We start from the raw sequence: 17584 nt of genomic DNA, 5'->3' as shown, positions 1-17584 counted from the left end.
GCCAGGTCTCTGTGGATAGGTCTGTTGCCAATCTAATGTTTCTACCATTGTAGGTTACATATCTCTTCTCCCGAGCTGCTTTCAGGATTTTCTCTTTGTCTATGAGACTCATAAGTTTTACTATTAGATGTCGGGGTGTGAAAGTCTTTCTCTTTAGAAGGCAGATGTGGCTATAAAGATTTTCTTCCTTTTTGTATATATATTTTAGCATCTTTTCAAATATCTTGAATCCATCTGAATAAATTCTGTAGGTCTATGTTCTTATTAAGAATTTCCCTGACTTCACTGCGAATGTAGACCTTCGTAGTGGGGTACGACCTATAAACCCATTGAAGATCTTGTTCTTACATAGAACAAAAGAGGAGGAATATTTTTAGTTGGAGATCTACTAAACTAGTTTCCCTCACTGTCCCATAAACTGAGTTTCCTCCTCTAAGTTTAACTTTTTCTTCATATTCTTTTTTTTTTAAGATTTTATTTATTTGACTCAGAGAGAGGGAGCACAAGCAGGCAGAATGGCAGGCAGAGGGAGAGGCAGAAGCAGGCTCCCCACTGAGCAGAGAGCCAGACATGGGGCTCCATCCCAGGACCCTGGGATCATGACCCCAGCCATGACCCCAGAAGGCAGATGCTTAACCGACTGGGCCACCCAGGCACCCCTTCATATTCTTTAAAAAAAAAAAAAAGTAATAAATATATTATGACTATGACATCAGTATGAATTTTATAAAAATTAGAACAACGTGGAAATACACAATTTAGTTAATGTAACCCTTCCCCCCATAATCCTGCTGTCCAGAGATGACCTCTGGTAACAATTTGGTATATTGTATATCCTTTTAGAGATGTAAATGCATGTAGTAAACAGTAAAACACTGACTATGAGCCAGGTACTGTGCTTTGTCTCATTAAATCTTCATGGTGTCTCTCAGATGGGGCCCCCTGTTTACCAAAAAGTAAACTTGGGGCTTATAGCTAACTGATGACTTGCCTAAACATATTTCCAGTATTTGCTTCTGTAAGCAGCCTGCAGTAAATAAAAATGTATCTCACCATTGTTCTTGTCTGATTATCTCCACATAACAGATTTCCAGAACTGTAATTACGCTTGGTCAAAAAGTGTGCACTTTGAAACTTGTGGTTCATTTTGAGGGAGGTAGTTAAGAGCATAGGCTTTGTGGTCATACATAGCAGTGTTCATATTCCTACTGCCACTTGCTGGCCACTCACTAGACTTAAACTGTGCCTCAGTTTGCTTATCTGTAAAATGGGATAATAACAAACCTCATATGGTTGTGAGGACTAAATGAGATGATGTATGTAACATCCTTGGCTAGTATCCACCACACAGGAAGAAAGCAATGCATTCGACAGACCAGGTCCCTGCTCATATAAAGCTAGCATTTTAATGTGGGTGGTAGGGAGCAGCAGTGAAGATGAACAGTACACAAATTAATGAACAAGAAAAAGAGCGGTGTTGTGCAGACAATTAAAAAAAAGTGATGTGGGGCACCTGGGTGGCTCAGATGGGTGTCTGCCTTCAGCTCAGGTCATGATCTCTTGGGGTCCTGAAATCAAGTCCCGCATCAGGCTCCACGCTCAGCAAGGAGTCTGCGTCTCCCTCTCCCTCTGACCCTCCACTTGCTTGCATGCTCTCTCTCTGTCAAATAAATAAATAAAATCTTAAGGAAAAAAAAGAAAGTGATCTGATATGTAGAGGGTGGTTACCTTAGGTTGAGTGGGTTGGGGAAGTCCCCAAGAGGTGACATTTTAGCTAAGGTCTGAATGATGAGGATATTGTTTAAATTCCTAGAAGTAGAATCATAGGATCAAAATTACATGCATTAAAGTCTTTGGTCATATATTGACCAAATATTATGAACTGACCAGCAAAAAATTTCTAAAATAATTTACATTCCCTTTGTATATAAACATGCTTCTTTCCTTTACCCTTAACCACTCTTACTTCTCTCCTGATTTTAAAAAGTGGGGTTAATCTAAAGATTATCTTGGAGAACCTTCCTGTTTGCTTTCTAAAGCGCTTCGTTAGCAGGGGGCAAAAGTAAGAAAACAAGTTAGTTCCTTGGAGGAATCCCTTAATTGTCCAGCATCATGCCGTATACGCTAAATCTTTCTTCTCACTCAGTGCCCTTTCTCTCTATGCCAATTCCTGCCTGCATTGTGTGATAGGACCCAGTATATTAGCTGGCATACATTTGATTAACAACCACGTTTCCCCTTCGGAATTAGGCAATGCCTGGCTCAGGAGAGGTGGCTGATCAGCATTGCCTTTGCTGTAAAAACAAGGCAGCTTTTAGAGGTAGACTGGTTTTTCCAAACAAATGTGTTGGCAAGGGTATAATAACCTTCTGTGAGTTAAAATTGTGCGGAAGGCTCTGCACATCTTTTTGTTCCAGTCAAACTGCTCCCGTGTGTGGCGTGTGCTGGGGGCAGGGGCATTGCAAGCACTGTCCCTGTAGCTGCAGCTGCCCCGGAGGGGTGGGCAGTATCTCCTCTGTTTGCCTGTAATGTGTAGATGGTTACATACTGTTTGTGGATCTGTTCCGGAAAGCCTCTATCATCCTGAAATGTCATAAGAAACATTCTTTTTGCAGGTCTTGAGTGGGGCTCGGCATCATTACAATGATAGAGTACATGTGAAATTACAAAGCTTATTCAGATACTGTTTCAATTTCAGTCATATTTTTTATAGAATACACATGTATTAGAATTTAATCTCTGATTCAAGCCTTAAAGAAAATGAAGAACATAGTAATTATGTAGTTTAAGCTTGTAGGCAAAGGATTAAAAGTCACTTGTTCTTAAAATGTGATTTCTTTTTATGATCTTGATTTTTTTAAACTCAGCAACTTAAATAAAACATCCTAAGGGCAACACGTGTGAGCTAAGGGGTCCGGGGGCGGCGTGGGGAAGGAGTGCGTCTGATAAAATTGTCCAGGAGCAAAGCACCGCTCACTTGAAACCCAGAGATTTGTCATCCAAATATGTGCAGATTGCTGGTACTATAAATAGTTTGAACTCGAGTAAACAGTTTCTTCCCCCTAGCTGCTGCTTGGCCATTGTTCAGATGCCAGAATAGCCAGAGAACAGCCTCTCAAGCCAAGCTCATGGCACTTGGGCCCAGCTCTTAGTCTGCTTCCTCGCCAGGCAGGGCCATCAGCTGCCCAGGGTTTGAGATGAGCAGAGGGCAGACATTCAGGCCCTTCAGTTTCCCACTTTGGACTCCCCTCCTAACCCAGCCTGTCACTCCGTGAACTCACCCTGTTCTAGAGTAGCACCAATCTAGGGTTCCTGGCAACTATCAATAGCCCTGGGGCCACATGGCCACTGACGTAAGTAGACTTAGGAGACACAGACATTTTTTTTTCAGGGCCGAAGCATGCCTGGCTCATTCCTTTCTTTTGGAGCCGAGAAGAGTGGCACCTGTTGTCAGAAGTGCTGCAAGCTGCCCCTGCCACCCGCTGATCTCTCTCTGCCAGGAAGACAGGCTGCTGACATTTTCAGAACCCCTTTGAGAACTCGAGTAAAATGCTGACATTAGAGCAACTAAGGACATTCCATGGTTTATTACTAGATTTCCTTTGGAAAAAATAAGTCTCTTTAAAATTCCTGCTTCAGCTGCATTCATTTACAGTGACTCTTATGTCAGATGCCTCTGGGGAGGTTATGAAAACAACATTTTGTTGTAGAGGGGACAGATGATAGGGATGATGAATTAAGGATCGGGAAACCTGGACGCTTCGGCAAGTTACCTAACCTTTTTTTAGCTTTAATTCTTCATCTGTCAAGTATAGATAATTCTGTCTCTCCCTCTTCATGGATTGAATGACAAAAGGGATGTCAGAGTACGTTCTGGACTATCCCAAACTAGTGGACTGTAAAGGAGAGGTAGGGTAGTGGAAGGAGTCACACAAGCTTGGCCTTCTGCTCTGTAACCTCAAGCACACGGCTGATGTGTCTCTCAATCTTAATCTTACCATCTGTAAAGTGGGAATATGATATCAGCTTTGCAAAAGTGTTATAAAAATTAGAAATAACATATATAAAGCACTGACAAATGGTAGATAATTATTAAACCCCAGTAATAATTATTATTATATTTAATGTGGAAATACTCTGGGTTATTCAGGATTCTTTAGCTGGAGAAACGGATTCAGTTTGTAAGTGTCGAGATTAGCAAAAGGCCCAGCTAAAAGCTGATGGCAATAACTAATAAAAGTAGGTTACATTTTCTAAAAATCATAGTAATACATGAACATCAATTAAAAACAAAAAACAGCAAGTCCAGAAAGGCATCAGTTTCCTGCTTAGCCCCTCACCTGAGGTAACATCCGCTTTTAACCCTCCATTTATTGTTTTAAAAGATTTTATTTATTTGACAGAGAGCGAGAGAGGGAACACAAGCAGGGGGAGTGGGAGAGGGAGAGACGCAGGCTTCCTGCTGATCAGGGAGCCCGACGCGGGGCTCAATCCCAGGACCCCGGGATCATGGCCTGAGCCGAAGGCAGACACTTAACCGACTGAGCCACCCAGGCACCCCCTCCATTTATTTATTTATTTATTTATTTATTTATTTATTTTTTTAAAGATTTTATTTATTTATTTGAGACAGAATGAGAGACAGAGAGCATGAGAGGGAGGAGGGTCAGAGGGAGAAGCAGACTCCCCGCCGAGCAGGGAGCCCGATGCGGGACTCGATCCAGGGACTCCAAGATCATGACCTGAGCCGAAGGCAGTCGCTCAACCAACTGAGCCACCCAGGCGCCCCCCTCCATTTATTTTTTTAAGTAATCTCTGTGCCCAGCATGGAGCTCAAACTCACAATCCCAAAATCAAGAGCCGCATGCTGCAGTGACCGAGCCAGCCAGGCGCCCCACTGCCCATTTCTTTTTTTAAATTATGCTGGGGCATCTGGGTGGCTAAGTCAGTCAAGTGTCTGACTTTGGCTCAGGTTGTGACCTCGGGGTCCTGGGATTGAGCCCCTGTCAGGCTCTGCACTCAGCAGGAATTCTGCTTGTCCCTCTGCTCCTCTCCCTGCTCGTGCTTTCTCTCTCTCTCTCTCACACACAAATTAAATCTTTTCAAAAAAGTAAAATTAAATTAATTGGGTTTTGGGGCACCTGGGTGGCTCAGTGGGTTAAGTGTCTGACTCTTGATTTCATCTCAGGTCATGATCTCAGTGATGGGTTCAAGCGCATCAGGCTCTGCACTCAGCAGGGAATCTGCTTGAGATTCTTTCTCTCCCCTTCTGCCCCTCCCCCACACTCTTTCTCTCAAATAAATATTTAAAAAAAATTTTTTTTTTCAGAATGGCACATGCACATAGGTTTGCTTTATTCTTTTTAAGATCAAATATCATTCATTATAAACTTGTGCTAAAAACAGCTATCTCCTTCCCCCACCCCTTTCTCCCCTGCCTCCTGCCCTGGTCCCAAGAGCATACACTTTTGATCCTGCTGGCTGTTTGTTCTGTTATTTCCATATATCCAAATAATACGCTTATACAGCTATCTCTGTCTGAACATTTTCTTATTATGGAAATTTTCAAACATGTACAGTATTAGAATGATATAATGAGTCGTCATGTACCACCCGATACCCAGCTTCAAGAATCATGACCTGTCTTGTTTCATCTGTGCCTGCAGCCACTTTTACCCCTGCTACTGGATAATTTTGGGATAAGTTTTAAACATCATGTCATTTCTTTAATAGCAACTTTAGCATGTATCTCTAAGAGAACAAGGACTACTTTTTTAAAAACATAACTACACTACCGTTGTCACACATAAAATAATTAACAATCCCTTATAACTCACAAAGATCGCTGATTAACTTCTAAGTACTTTTTTATTCAAATCAGATGCAAACAAGAACCACACACTACCATACTGCCTTTTCTTTGTTTATCAATTTTAGGTGTTACCTATTGACCTCCTAGGATGGCTCATGAGGCTTTAGCTTTTTCACAAGCACCAGAGCCCCCTTCACACTTCTCCTTTACCTTTTTCTCCAAATATCACAGTTTTTTTGGTTAAATCAGTATTCAGTGTTTTATAGCATTATGGCATCATAAATAGTTTACTACTGAGCCAGTAACTTTCTGGTTATTTTTCCTTTCTGTATGACTTTTCCTGGATGAATAACAGCTTCTTTAATATGCTCAGTTTTCCTTGTTTCTTGCTGCAAAGGCTTCCCATACTTGCCCATGGACTCTCAGTACAGTTTTCGGCAGACCTGTCAGGGAGTCCCTCAGCTCTGTTTTCCTGGGGTCTCTCACCCTCCCGCTCTAGTGAGACTGGCACTCTCTAGGTCTGCAGGTCAGCTGAGGTCCTGGGCAACCCTCATCTTCATCCTTGCATTCCTTCCATCTCTTTTGTTAGATCCTTGTTTTCAAATTCTACTTTATAGTTTAAACCCTCATTTAGGTGAAGCATATTCTCCAGGAGTTTACTGAGAAAACAGTGCACAAGAGAGAAACCGTTCTGAGTCCTTGCATGTCTCAAAAATGGCTTTATTTTGCCTAGCTGAGGATAAATTCTAGGTTCCAAGTCATTTTCTTTCGAAAGCATTGCTCTGTTGTCTTCAGGCAGCCAGTATTGCTCAGAGGTCCAATACCAGTCTGATTCTTTTCTTTTGAATCATTTTGTTTCTCTAGAAACATGTAGGATTTTTTCCTTTTGAATTATGAAAGGTTAGGAGATTATATGTAGACATGAAAGACTCTTTCCTTCTCCTTAGCACCTGATAAACTTTTCAGTTTAAAGATGCAACTTTTCGGGCTCCTGGGTGTTTCAGTCAGTTAAGTGTCTGCCTTCAGCTCAGGTCATGATCCCAGGGTCCTGGGACCAAGTTCCACATTGGGCTCCCTGCTCAGTGGGGAGTCTGCTTCTCCCTCTACCCCTCCCCCCGCTCATGCTCGCTCGCTCGCTCTCTCTCTCAAATAAATAAATAAAATCTTAAAAGATGCAGCTTTCGACTCTGGGAAAGTTTCCTCATGGTTTCTTAGATAATTTCCTGTTGTACTTTTCTTTGTATTCTTTCTCTGGAATTCAGTTTCAGACCAATGTTGAACTTCCTGGATTATTGTTCTATATGAAAATTCTTTTTCATCCTGTAAATATTTTTTTCCCTATACTGTATTTTGAAAGATTTCCTTTTTTTATTTTCCAGTTTTTCTACTGAATTGTTAATTTCAGTTATTCATATTATTAATTCCCAAGAGTCCAGTTTTGTCAACTTCTTTTGTTTTGTGGACATGGTATCTTCAGAATCTCTCTGAAGACATAAGAATTTTCTTTCTAAAGGTTTTCACTTGTCTGAATTTTCCTTCCCATAAGAGTCCATTTTCTCTTTTTTTAGTTTCTGTCATGCTGTTGGTTTTCCTCAAATGCTCTGTGATACTTTTTTTTATTTCCCAATTGTAAACAATAACAAAAGCCTCCTTTTAGGAGGTAGGCCTTTGTTTCCTCTGGAAATGTTGTCTGTTTGCCACATAGGCCTCAGCCCTCCCTGGAAGGCTGCTAGAATCTCTGTGTACCACACTGAAGGGTACACTTTGCTTTAGGGCACCTGACCCTCAGTTAGACTGAGGGTCCTTCAAAGGACAGGATAAGGACGCCCAGTCTCATACTAGAAGGGAGGTATTCTGTGAACCTACCCATTCTTTAGGTACATACTCTCTGGGATCAGGCTTCCCTTCTCCTGCCATCTCTCCATTGGACACACTGGCTACATTAGCAGCCATCCAAGGGGGCCTAGGAGGTGGACCCTCAGAACATCAAACCCTGTAGAGAAAGCAGCCAGGTGTATTCCAAAACCAGAAAAAAAGAAAAAAACATTTCTTTGGCATCTTTTGTGGGATTGATTTCTCTCTGCCCCAAATGACTTAATGTGTCTGATTTTTAAAAATTGTTTTTGTTGTTGTTTTTCTAAGTAGGCTCTACGTGTAGCATGGAGCCAATGCGGGGCTTGAAGTCATGACCCCGAGATCGAGACCTGAGCTGAAATCAAGAGTTGGACACTTAGCCAACTGAGCCACCCGGGCACCCCAAAACATTGTTTTCAGTGTAGGTATGGTTCCTTTTGGGCCCATATGCCAGGAAGTTAATTGGTTATTTCTGGGTGGTAGGATGATGGATGATTTTCCTTCCTTTTTCCTGCTCTTCTATATTTCCTTTTTTTTTTTTTTTTTTAAGATTTTATTTATTTATTTGACAGAGAGAGACACAGTGAGAGAGGGAACACAAGCAGGGGGAGTGGGAGAGGGAGAAGCAGGCTTCCTGCAGAGCAGAGAGCCCGATGCGGGGCTCGATCCCAGGACCCTGGGATCATGACCTGAGCCGAAGGCAGGCGCTTAACGACTGAGCCACCCAGGCGCCCCCCCCCTTTTTTTTTTTTTACAATAACCAATTATAATTGGAAAGAAAATCTATATTTACAACTGTAAGTCTCAATCAGTGTGCTTCTCAGTTATGTCCAGAAAAAAATAGGGATCTTCTAGTTGTGTGACAGAGTGATTAAGTGAATTTGAAATGGCATGACAACTGAAACTTGCCTTTGATAGGGTGAAGAGCTAATTGCATTTTGCAGCAGCTGTTTGGACTAGAAGGTCAGTAGTGGTGCCCAGAATTTATTCCTCATATACTTCTTTCAACAGATACCAGTCATTTGCCAGCTGAACAAGTTCCGTGATTGATATGTCTAGAACGTCCTCGTTTGTCAGGTGGAGATAGTAATACCTACCTCATAGGACCCTCATGGGGGTTAAATGAGATAATTTATATAGAGCAATTAGAATATTATCTGGCATATGACAAACATCCATTAGAAGTTTTCGTTATTTATAGCTTTCCTTATTTTAGTAAGTGTCTCATGTACAAAATGCTCATAAATTAAATACAGAGCTTTTCCATAAGAAGCTCAAGTTCTAGCAGCAGAATAAGTAAGAGCTGCCCAGAAATAAATATGCCTCCGCGAGGAGAAAAGGCTAAGTTTCTTGAGAGAGGAACAGATAAAGTCCTAAGGAACTTCAGAGGGAGAGACCCCTTCCAGACTGGGGTGAGGGGTGGGAATGAAGGGCAGCTTTGTGGCAGAGGGGCTGTCTGGGCCCTTCAGACCAGCTCTGTACTCAGAAGCAGCCGGAGCTGCCTTTCCCCTCAGATGGAGCCAATGCTGCTGGCTGTGAGGAACTGCCGGCCTTCCTGCAGGGAAACCCCTTCGAAGGCGGCAGAGGAAGGGATTCAGAACCCAGGCTGGGCCCCAGGCAGCCCTGGCGAGGAGCCCAGGCTCTGTCATTCATTCTGCTCAGCCTCGCGCAGGTTGGTCAGCCTCAGCAGCCCCCTTCGCCGGCACCGCCGTGATGTGAGGGGATATTAAACCTCCTGCACCTGATGGTTATAAGGGTCCTAGAAGGTGGTGTCTAGAGTACTCAGCCCATAGCATGGCGCCAGGCCACAGAGTCTGTCTGCTGTCGTCGGTCAGAAGGCCAAATGAGTGCCTGGCGTTGGCTGTCCTCTCTTCATGGCTTCTGTCACAGATGTACACTTACTCAGTGTTACAAAATATATGTGGTCGAAGAAAACAATAGCTTTGTTTTTATGAATGGGCTCCTTACTATTATTTTTGTTCAAATAACAAAACATGATCTCAAAGCACTGAGAGTGATTTTGGCAAACTGACCTGTCCAGGGCCCAGCTCATTTCCTGATGCCCACTTGGGCTTCTGGGAAAAGGACACAGTAGATAATGGCCCCAGCCGCCACCTCCAGTCCCTCCAAGCTGAGTGTTGCTGCTGAGAACACGCCTGACAGTTCTTGGTGGGCTTTTTTGTTCCTTATTCATCCTGACATTCTCGAGAAATAACAGGTTCTTCTGGCTTCCTGACATTCTTGACTTTATTCATTCACTGTTACATCATCAGAGTAGAGGATGGTGACACTGAGTCAGAATTAGAAAATAATGTCTTTAGGATGTTGCCGCTTATTTTTGCAAGTTTTTTTTTTTCAAATATTTTTGAACTTGTAGTATGTGCCAGGCACTTAATCCAGACAAAGAACCTTGTAGGGTAAGCGCTATTACTATTCTCACTTTACACAGAAGTTAACTTGGCCAAGGTCATCCAGTGCTGGAAGGTCCAGGGATGGGAAGGAAACCCAGGTCTCTCTGAGCTCACAACAGGCTCAGAGTTAACAGGCTGGAGTTGTTTTCATTCCACTACAGCCCCACACCAGTTTGTGGGAAAGCCTTCAGATTGGCAAACTCCCTCCTAATGTATAGTCTGTTTGCTTGGTCCTTCCTGATTACAGCATCAAAGATTTCTGAGAATTAAAGTTTTTGTTAAGTCACAAACTCCCACAGCCTCACACCCACCTATAAATAGCTTCTTCTTTCCCAAAAGAACTCCAATCCCAACTTCCCATCTAAGAGGTTTAAGACAAATCAGATCTGCCTCTATGGAGGGAGGGGTGACTAAAGCCCAGACTTCCTTCAGGTCACATGGTATTTGGGTAGCAAAGCAAGTAAGTACCCCCTCTACCTAGTGGCCTGTAGTGTTTCCTTTAGGCAATAGATTGACTATCTCTCCTCTCCCCTGGCCTGGCTGAACCTACCCCTTCCCCATTTGTTTCAATAAGTTTAGCTCATTTTTCTAAGTAGAAATGATCCCATTTAGAAATAGCATTGGCATGTGTGTGGTATGTGTGCTGGCCTAAGTAGGAGTTAAAGACTCAGTTTCCAAATCTGGCCCTTTAATCTTGAGCTGTGTGACCTTGGGCATGTCACTTCTCTGTGTTTCATTTTCCTACCCAGGAACAGCAGACTAATAATTCAGCCCCTGGGCACTAATGCTCCTACAATGAGAATCAGATGAGATTATGTATGACAATGAAGCTACCACCTATCAACACTTAGTATGTACAGATACTTTCAGTTCCCTTGCATGTGTTCTTCAATTCTCACAATCCTGAAAGGGAGGCCCTATTACTCCATTTTACAGTTAAAAAAAAAAGTTCAGAGAGGCACCTGGGTGGCTCAGTCCTTAAGCGCCTGCCTTCGGCTCAGGTCATGATCCCAGGGTCTTGGGATCAAGCCCCGCATCGGTCTCCCTGCTCCGTGGGAAGCCTGCTTCTCCCCCTCCCACTCCCCCTGCTTGTGTTCCGTCTCTCTCTCTGTCAAATAAATAAATAAAATCTTTAAAAAAAAGTTCAGGGAAGTGAAGTCACACAGGACTCAGATCCATATCTCTGGTTCCCAAATTGATGTTCATAAGCAATGTACATGTCACACTGCTTCCCTCTGTACACAGAAGTACAGAAGTTTCATTTGTCTTCCCCTGCAAGCACTCTACAAATGCAAGAGGTTATTATGGTCTCTCCTGATCACGCTATTCCACGTTAATCCCTAAGGCAGTGCTGCCTCTTTCCATGTCCCCCAGGCCTTGTTCAGTGAATTCTTTGGGATTTTCTCCCAGAGAAACAGTTCAGCTCCACCACAACGGCAGTCGAAGGAACCAGGCTGAGCCTGGCATTATGGACATTGGCCTTCTGACCTGTCAGGTGCTTCCTCCCTCAAGCATGTTGTCAGCCAGCTTGTAGTAAAATACTTTTATGTTGCATTTGTTGGTGAGCTCCTCAGTCACTGAATTTCAGAAGTGGAAGACCCCAAAACCATCATTTTATTGATGGGGAAACCGAGGTCGAGGGAGAGAGATGACTTATTTGAGGCCATTCATTCAGTTCGGAGTGTGACTGAGACCAGAACCGAGTTTTCCAGGCAGCAGACCAGTGCTCCTTCTGAGCCTTGCACTTGGGCACGTGTCATCTCCCCTAAGTGAAGGACAAACATACACTGTACCCAGCATGCACCTAGGAAACTTGGAGAAATTGAACGACTTAGAAAATTGAGCAGGAGGAAATGAGGGTGGGGTGGAGTGGGGATGCCGATCTCCACCCTCACGAGGGTATTACACACTAAAGAAGTGAATTAAAACACAGCAAAGCAAACTAGATTGCTCTCAGTCAGCAGTGACTACAAGGCAAAGGGACGTAATGCCAGGAGCCCTGGCCCAGTGAGTGGATAGGAAGCCTTTTGTCACTAAGGCTGCGCTGTTGAAAATTGAAGGAAGGATGTTAGGCAAATATGACGGCCTGGGATGAAGTTACAGCCCCCCAGCTCATTGTCCAGAGGAAATGGATCTCCCCCGTGGACAGAGAGGTGGAAACTGAGCAAGGGAGCTGAGTGGTTGACATCATCAGGCTGAGCATTGGGTTACAACAAATGGGGACTTACTTGGCCCGAGACATGGGAAACACCCACTAAAACCTCGAAGTGCATTTCATTTAGAGACACACAGAGAGAGGGCAAGAAAGAATCCAGACTGCACCGCCGGCCTGGTCTGCTAATCTCGCCAACCCTCAAAAGGGAGGCGTTTTGAATCCTGCTTTCTTAAATTCTCCCTTCGCTTGTGACTGAGGAGCCCTGGACTTTGGAGAAATTCTTTGCTCTTGTAAGTAGAACTTTATTCTCCACCGCCACCCCCACCCCCGGGGAGAGCAGGGCTTGGAGGCAGAGCTGTCTGGAGAGCTTGGCTGGCTTTATTTATTTATTGCTTTTTTTTACAGCCTGTCGGTCACAAAGTGTCTATTTTTATATTATGATATATTATTGCTCTGAAAATTATGGCTTTGTCTGAAACTGCCTGGGGCTAGAGTCTGAACTCAAGTTTCACAGATGGGCTCCATTCAAACGCTGTTTAACTTTTTTACCCCAAGAACGCTGACAGATCGGCTAGAGCTTTAAAAGCAGCTCCTTGCCCTAAAGATAGGTGAAGAAGTAAGTCCTTCCTTAGACATTGAGGTTTGTAAAACCTTTAGTCTTTTCTCTGATTACAAAGGAGGTACAAACAATTTTAGACACCCTAGAGAGAAATGTCTCTGGAATTGGCAATTCCTTGTAATCTTCCCCTCACAAATACAAGATTGGTATTATAAATGTAAGATACAGAAATGATCGGGTTTCTGAAGTTAGCTTATCTCATGCACCCCACTGCCACAGCAGCTGGGCAGACTCCTGAGATGGAAAGAAGTGTCGAAGACTTTAACTTTGGCTTCATGGTCTTTTTATTGCTTCCTTTTTAAAATTTGCTGTTGATGCCTAGAAAGTAAACAGAACAAACATGTAAGTAAGCACTTCAGCATTTTCTTTCTTGGGGTCTGTGCTCAGGATTCTAAACCAGGGGAGCCATTCTGTGCAGAGGGGAAGGGAGAGGCCTTGTTGCCCCAGGCCCCTCACCAGTGGGCTCCTGAGCTGACCATTCTCCTGTGGTTTGAGGTACGTGGCTCATGGCTCGCAGCTGCTGCGTGCCACCCACCTCCCCTGCTAGCATGTGGAAATAGTTGGGAAATCACGGTTAAAGGGGAAAGATTTCAGCTTTAAGGAACAAAGGGCCACCCACGGAAACTTTGTGGCCCTGAGCAAGTGTTCCACACTCGCTGGGACTCAGTTTCCTCTTTTGTACCTAAATAAGGGGACAAAACTAGATGATCGCTATATTTCAGAATTCAGCTTGAAATGAACCGTCCGTATCTCTTTTGCTTTTGAGAAGAATCCTTAGGACTTGAGGAGCAAAGTACTCTTGGTTTTCAGTATCCCAGAGTGGCTAAAAACCAGCACCTAGAAGGACAATTAAAAGAGGACATAAAACAGGCAACAGTAAGTTACTTCTGAGTTTTTATAGTTTTGTAAGGTTTGGTGTTCCTGAAGAAAGTCAGTGTGGTGTGCGTGTGTGTGCACAATAGGGAGGGAGGAGAACTAAGAATTAACACTATTGTGTGTCTCTAAAGTGCTCAACCCCACGTTATGCTCAGCCTTTTACATAACCTAAGGTGGTCAGTGTCATCGTTCCTAAGTCCACTGACTGAGGGTTAATCTCCGGTATGTTCCCATATCATACTGAACGCCTTCATCGTGTTCACCTGAACTGTGCTTACGTAATTACTGGCAGAACTTCATTCACTGGGTCTCCCCTAGACCATGTGTCCCCTCTCGTGAGTTTGTCTCATCCATACCATAACCCCATTACCTGGTAGAAAGCCTGGCACGCAGGTCCAGAGGAGACCTAGCATACTCAATTTTAACAGAGCCCACCATCCTAGTCCCTAGCTTGGCAAAAAAAGAGAGAGGAAAGGAAGGGAAAATCTCTGCTGCCCTTCCTCCTCCATTTCACCTAGACACGGCCTCTGCGGCTTCAGGACAGCATGGCTGGAGCCAGAGTGCAAAGAAAAGCAGAAGATGTTGTCAAGTCTTGGATTTTTGAGTTGCCAAGGTTTCAGGTGTTGGCCGTTTAAGGGATTTTTATCTTTAAGGCTGTCAGAGACTCCAGCCCTCAGGAAGATGCAGTATTTAAAAACCGCTTGAATTAAGATCATGGTTACCAGGAGGGTTCTCAAAGCCCGTTGGCGTATCCAAGGGTTTTGGTCTTCTCCAGCAGTTCAACCCTTTGAAAGTGGACCATTGCTGCCCTGGAACCACCCATGGGCAGTGGGCCTTCAGCCTCCACCTCAGCCCAGCTCCTCAAGATCTCCAGACTTCGGCTAATTAAAAAAATGGCCCCAGCCTGGTTGGCTCAGTTGGTTAAGCGTCCAACTCTTTTTTTTTTTTAATTTTATTTTTATTATTTATTTGACAGAGAGACACAGTGAGAGAGGGAACACAAGCAGGGGGAGTGGGAGAGGGAGGAGCAGGCTCCCCGCAGAGCAGGGAGCCCGATGTGGGACTCGATCCCAGGACCCTGGGATCATGACCTGAGCCGAAGGCAGTAGCTTAACCGACTGAGCCACCCAGGCGCCCAAGCTTCCAACTCTTGATCTCAGCTCAGATCTTGATCTCAGGGTCATGAGTTCAAGCCCTGCGTTGGGCTACATGCTATGCGTGGTGCCTACTTAAAAAAAAAGGTGGTCCCTCTTCCTAAGATGGTGGTGAGGAGGTGATATTCTGAAAGGAAGGTACATACTTGGTTTTGGGTTTTATTTTTGTTTGAATTTGAGTGTCTTTAGCAGGTGTGTTCTCCAGTTTATTACTGTCTGTGCCATTTGCTTGCCCATCTGTCACCATCTCTAGTCTCATACCTGCCCCTTGGCCCCTGTGGACGTTTACATTTGTGACCCCTGGGCTGGTGGGTGTCCACAATCTCTGTCACTTCAGACTATGTAGAGTTCAGTGAGAAGTTGGGGAGGGTAGCAGTAAGAGCTCTGTCCTCACCACCTCCTAGTGAAGACGTCTCGGACAGATTACCTCATAGAGGCTGCTTCTCTTCTGTGAAGTGGGGGTCGCAATTATACCTACCTCCAGGGGTACCACGAGGATGAGACAGGATAAAGCTTGTAGTGCACCTACTTGGCACAAAAATATATACTTGGGATTGGCTACGTTATGGTTTCCAGAAAGAGAATGTTAGCCAATGTATACAGGCCCTGGCCCCCTCAGTCATAGGTTGGCATTTATATGAGGGATGTGGGGTCATCTCTGAATTGATCAGTGTTGAAACCCCTTGGAGTTGCCATGCTGGCTCTTTCAGCCAAGCCTTAGCACCGTTTCTTATCACTCAGTCAGGTGCTCAGACCAAAAACAGAAGTGGGTGCTGTTCTCCTGGGACTGGAGGATGCTGGCCCAGCCACTTAAGGAAGAAACTGGTGGCAGGTGTTATTTTCTGAGTGTGACAAGAAGCTGAGTTCACCCAGTTAACTGCTGAGTGTTTTCACAAGGGGCCAGAAGTGATTCCTAAGTAGAGACAGATGTGGAAAATCTAAAGTTCTTGGAAACAAGTCATTAATCATGACCCAAGGCTGAGCTCACTACCTCCTGGAAATCTTTCAGAAAGGCCTTATGAAAACTTCGAGCACCGCTCCTTCAAAGAGTGGTTCCTTTGGAAGCTGCAATCAGCTGCAATGCTGAGGGATTCTGAACTGCAGATTAAAATGCATTCGCTCTTACTTGAGGAGGCCGGCATTTCCTAACTTTATTTAAAAGAAGTCTCTTTAATCTTCTAAGAAATTACTACTCTTCAACTTGGCTTTTCCAAAATGAATAATGGACCTTCAGGGCATTCTAGAAATGAAGTATTGGTAGCTGATGCGTTCTTATTATGTCCCAGGGACCTAGGTCAGTCATTATGTTTAGTACTTTATAGGCATGGTCTCTGCCTTTCAGTAAATTACACTGAAGGCGGACTAGTACAAAGCACGAGGGTGGAGAACAGGGCTATGAGGAGACAGCCTGTGGCCTTGTGAAGTTCTCAGTGTATCAGGAAAGGTAGGTGAATGAACAGTTGCAATGGATCCGCATCTAGTGGATGGGAGTCCTGGTCTTGAGCTGGTTGATTACCCCCACACTTCCCTTCCATTTCCTGATTCTCAGAGCTCTACGAGCATCTGCATTAGGGAGAAACGAAAGCTGCACCCTGCTGAAGCTTGCGCTCCTGGCACCTTCCTGCCCAAGGCTTCTGACGAAAGACAGGAACTGTTCCTCACAAATTGCAGGGGCCCCACCCTGGAGGACCCTGAGTCTACAATCCTAAGTTTAGTAAGGAGACATAAGGACGGGTGATTCTGCAGTCTAAGATCACCACTGGATTTTCTCCTGGTTTGTTTTTATAACATTTATTGAGGTGGGTTTGTTTTTTTTTTTCCAGATTACGAAATTAGAACATGTTCATGGAAGGAAAGCTAGACAGTACAGAAAAACACTTAAATCATCACCCAGTGGTTTCACGTCTCTGATTTTTTAATAAGGCATGGCTAGGTCAGAGGTGAACTTTGTTAGATCTCTTACACACATTCCAGTTTGGCACCAGAAAGTTTCTGCCAGTGTAAGAAACTCCCCTTTAGCAGTACATGGTTGTCCTGTCCTCACCCCCTATCCTCTCACCCACACACTACCACTGCTTTTCAGGTTTCACTTCTAATATTCTGGGCAGAGTCTACCTATCTCAAAGGTGCTCATGCCTTGTACTGCAGTCCCCTAGGTAGGAGAAGCCATTGTCTGTGGTCGGTTAGAGGCTGTAGCCTTCCTTTGTACTTTCCTGTGTGTGAGCAAGAATTCATCCACTGTTCAGAAGAACCCTTGTGTTTAGGCATTACACAAGGCGCAATGGGGAATACCAAGGTAAATTAGACTTCTAAGTAGCTTGTAGTCTGATAGGAAAAAAAGACTCAGATAACTCACACAGGTCATTATGTGCCCCAAGAGAGGGACAGTGCCATGGAAAGCCTGAGAAAGGGGGACAGTAGCATTTGAATCAAGCCTTCAGTTCCACATAGTTTTAGCTAATATTCATTGAGCACCTCATTATCTGCCAGGCACTGAGCAAGGTGATAGGTGGACAGTATTTCATAAAACAAGCATGATCCTTCTCATGGTCGTTCACAGCCTAGGATGTATGGTGGTGTTATGAAGTGAATAAACAGGAATGTGGTCAGGGCAGGCTTGTTTGAAGAGGCAATGTTTAAACTGAGATGAGGTGTCCATTAGGCCAAGAGCTAAGGCAGGAGGTGGGGAAGAAGGGCGTTATA

At 44.2% G+C, this 17584-nt stretch overlaps 1 protein-coding gene across 20 annotated transcripts in view; it reads left to right on the top strand.

The window, feature by feature from the left end:
* The window catches only part of PKIG (cAMP-dependent protein kinase inhibitor gamma), a 94562-nt gene that overhangs the window by 49871 nt on the left and 27107 nt on the right, over window positions 1–17584 (top strand). For 3 of the 20 annotated variants that reach the window (XM_081832727.1, XM_081832721.1, XM_081832723.1), the window contains exon 1: window positions 12335–12522. The exons of 8 other annotated variants lie outside the window; for them this stretch is intronic. The gene's annotated coding sequence lies outside the window, so the exon portion shown is untranslated. Of the gene's footprint in view, window positions 1–10838; window positions 10928–12251; window positions 12523–13620; window positions 13728–17584 lie in introns of those variants that run through there. 9 more of the 20 variants (XM_006735254.3, XM_081832724.1, XM_081832720.1 and 6 more) reach the window with 6 other exon arrangements.

This window comes from Leptonychotes weddellii, chromosome 10 (genome assembly GCF_054177405.1).
Source record: "Leptonychotes weddellii isolate Sample4059 chromosome 10, ASM5417740v2, whole genome shotgun sequence".
In the NCBI taxonomy this organism is placed as follows: Eukaryota; Metazoa; Chordata; class Mammalia; order Carnivora; family Phocidae; genus Leptonychotes; species Leptonychotes weddellii.
Note: the sequence above shows the minus strand (reverse complement) of the source record. Positions and strands in the feature narration are given on the sequence as shown.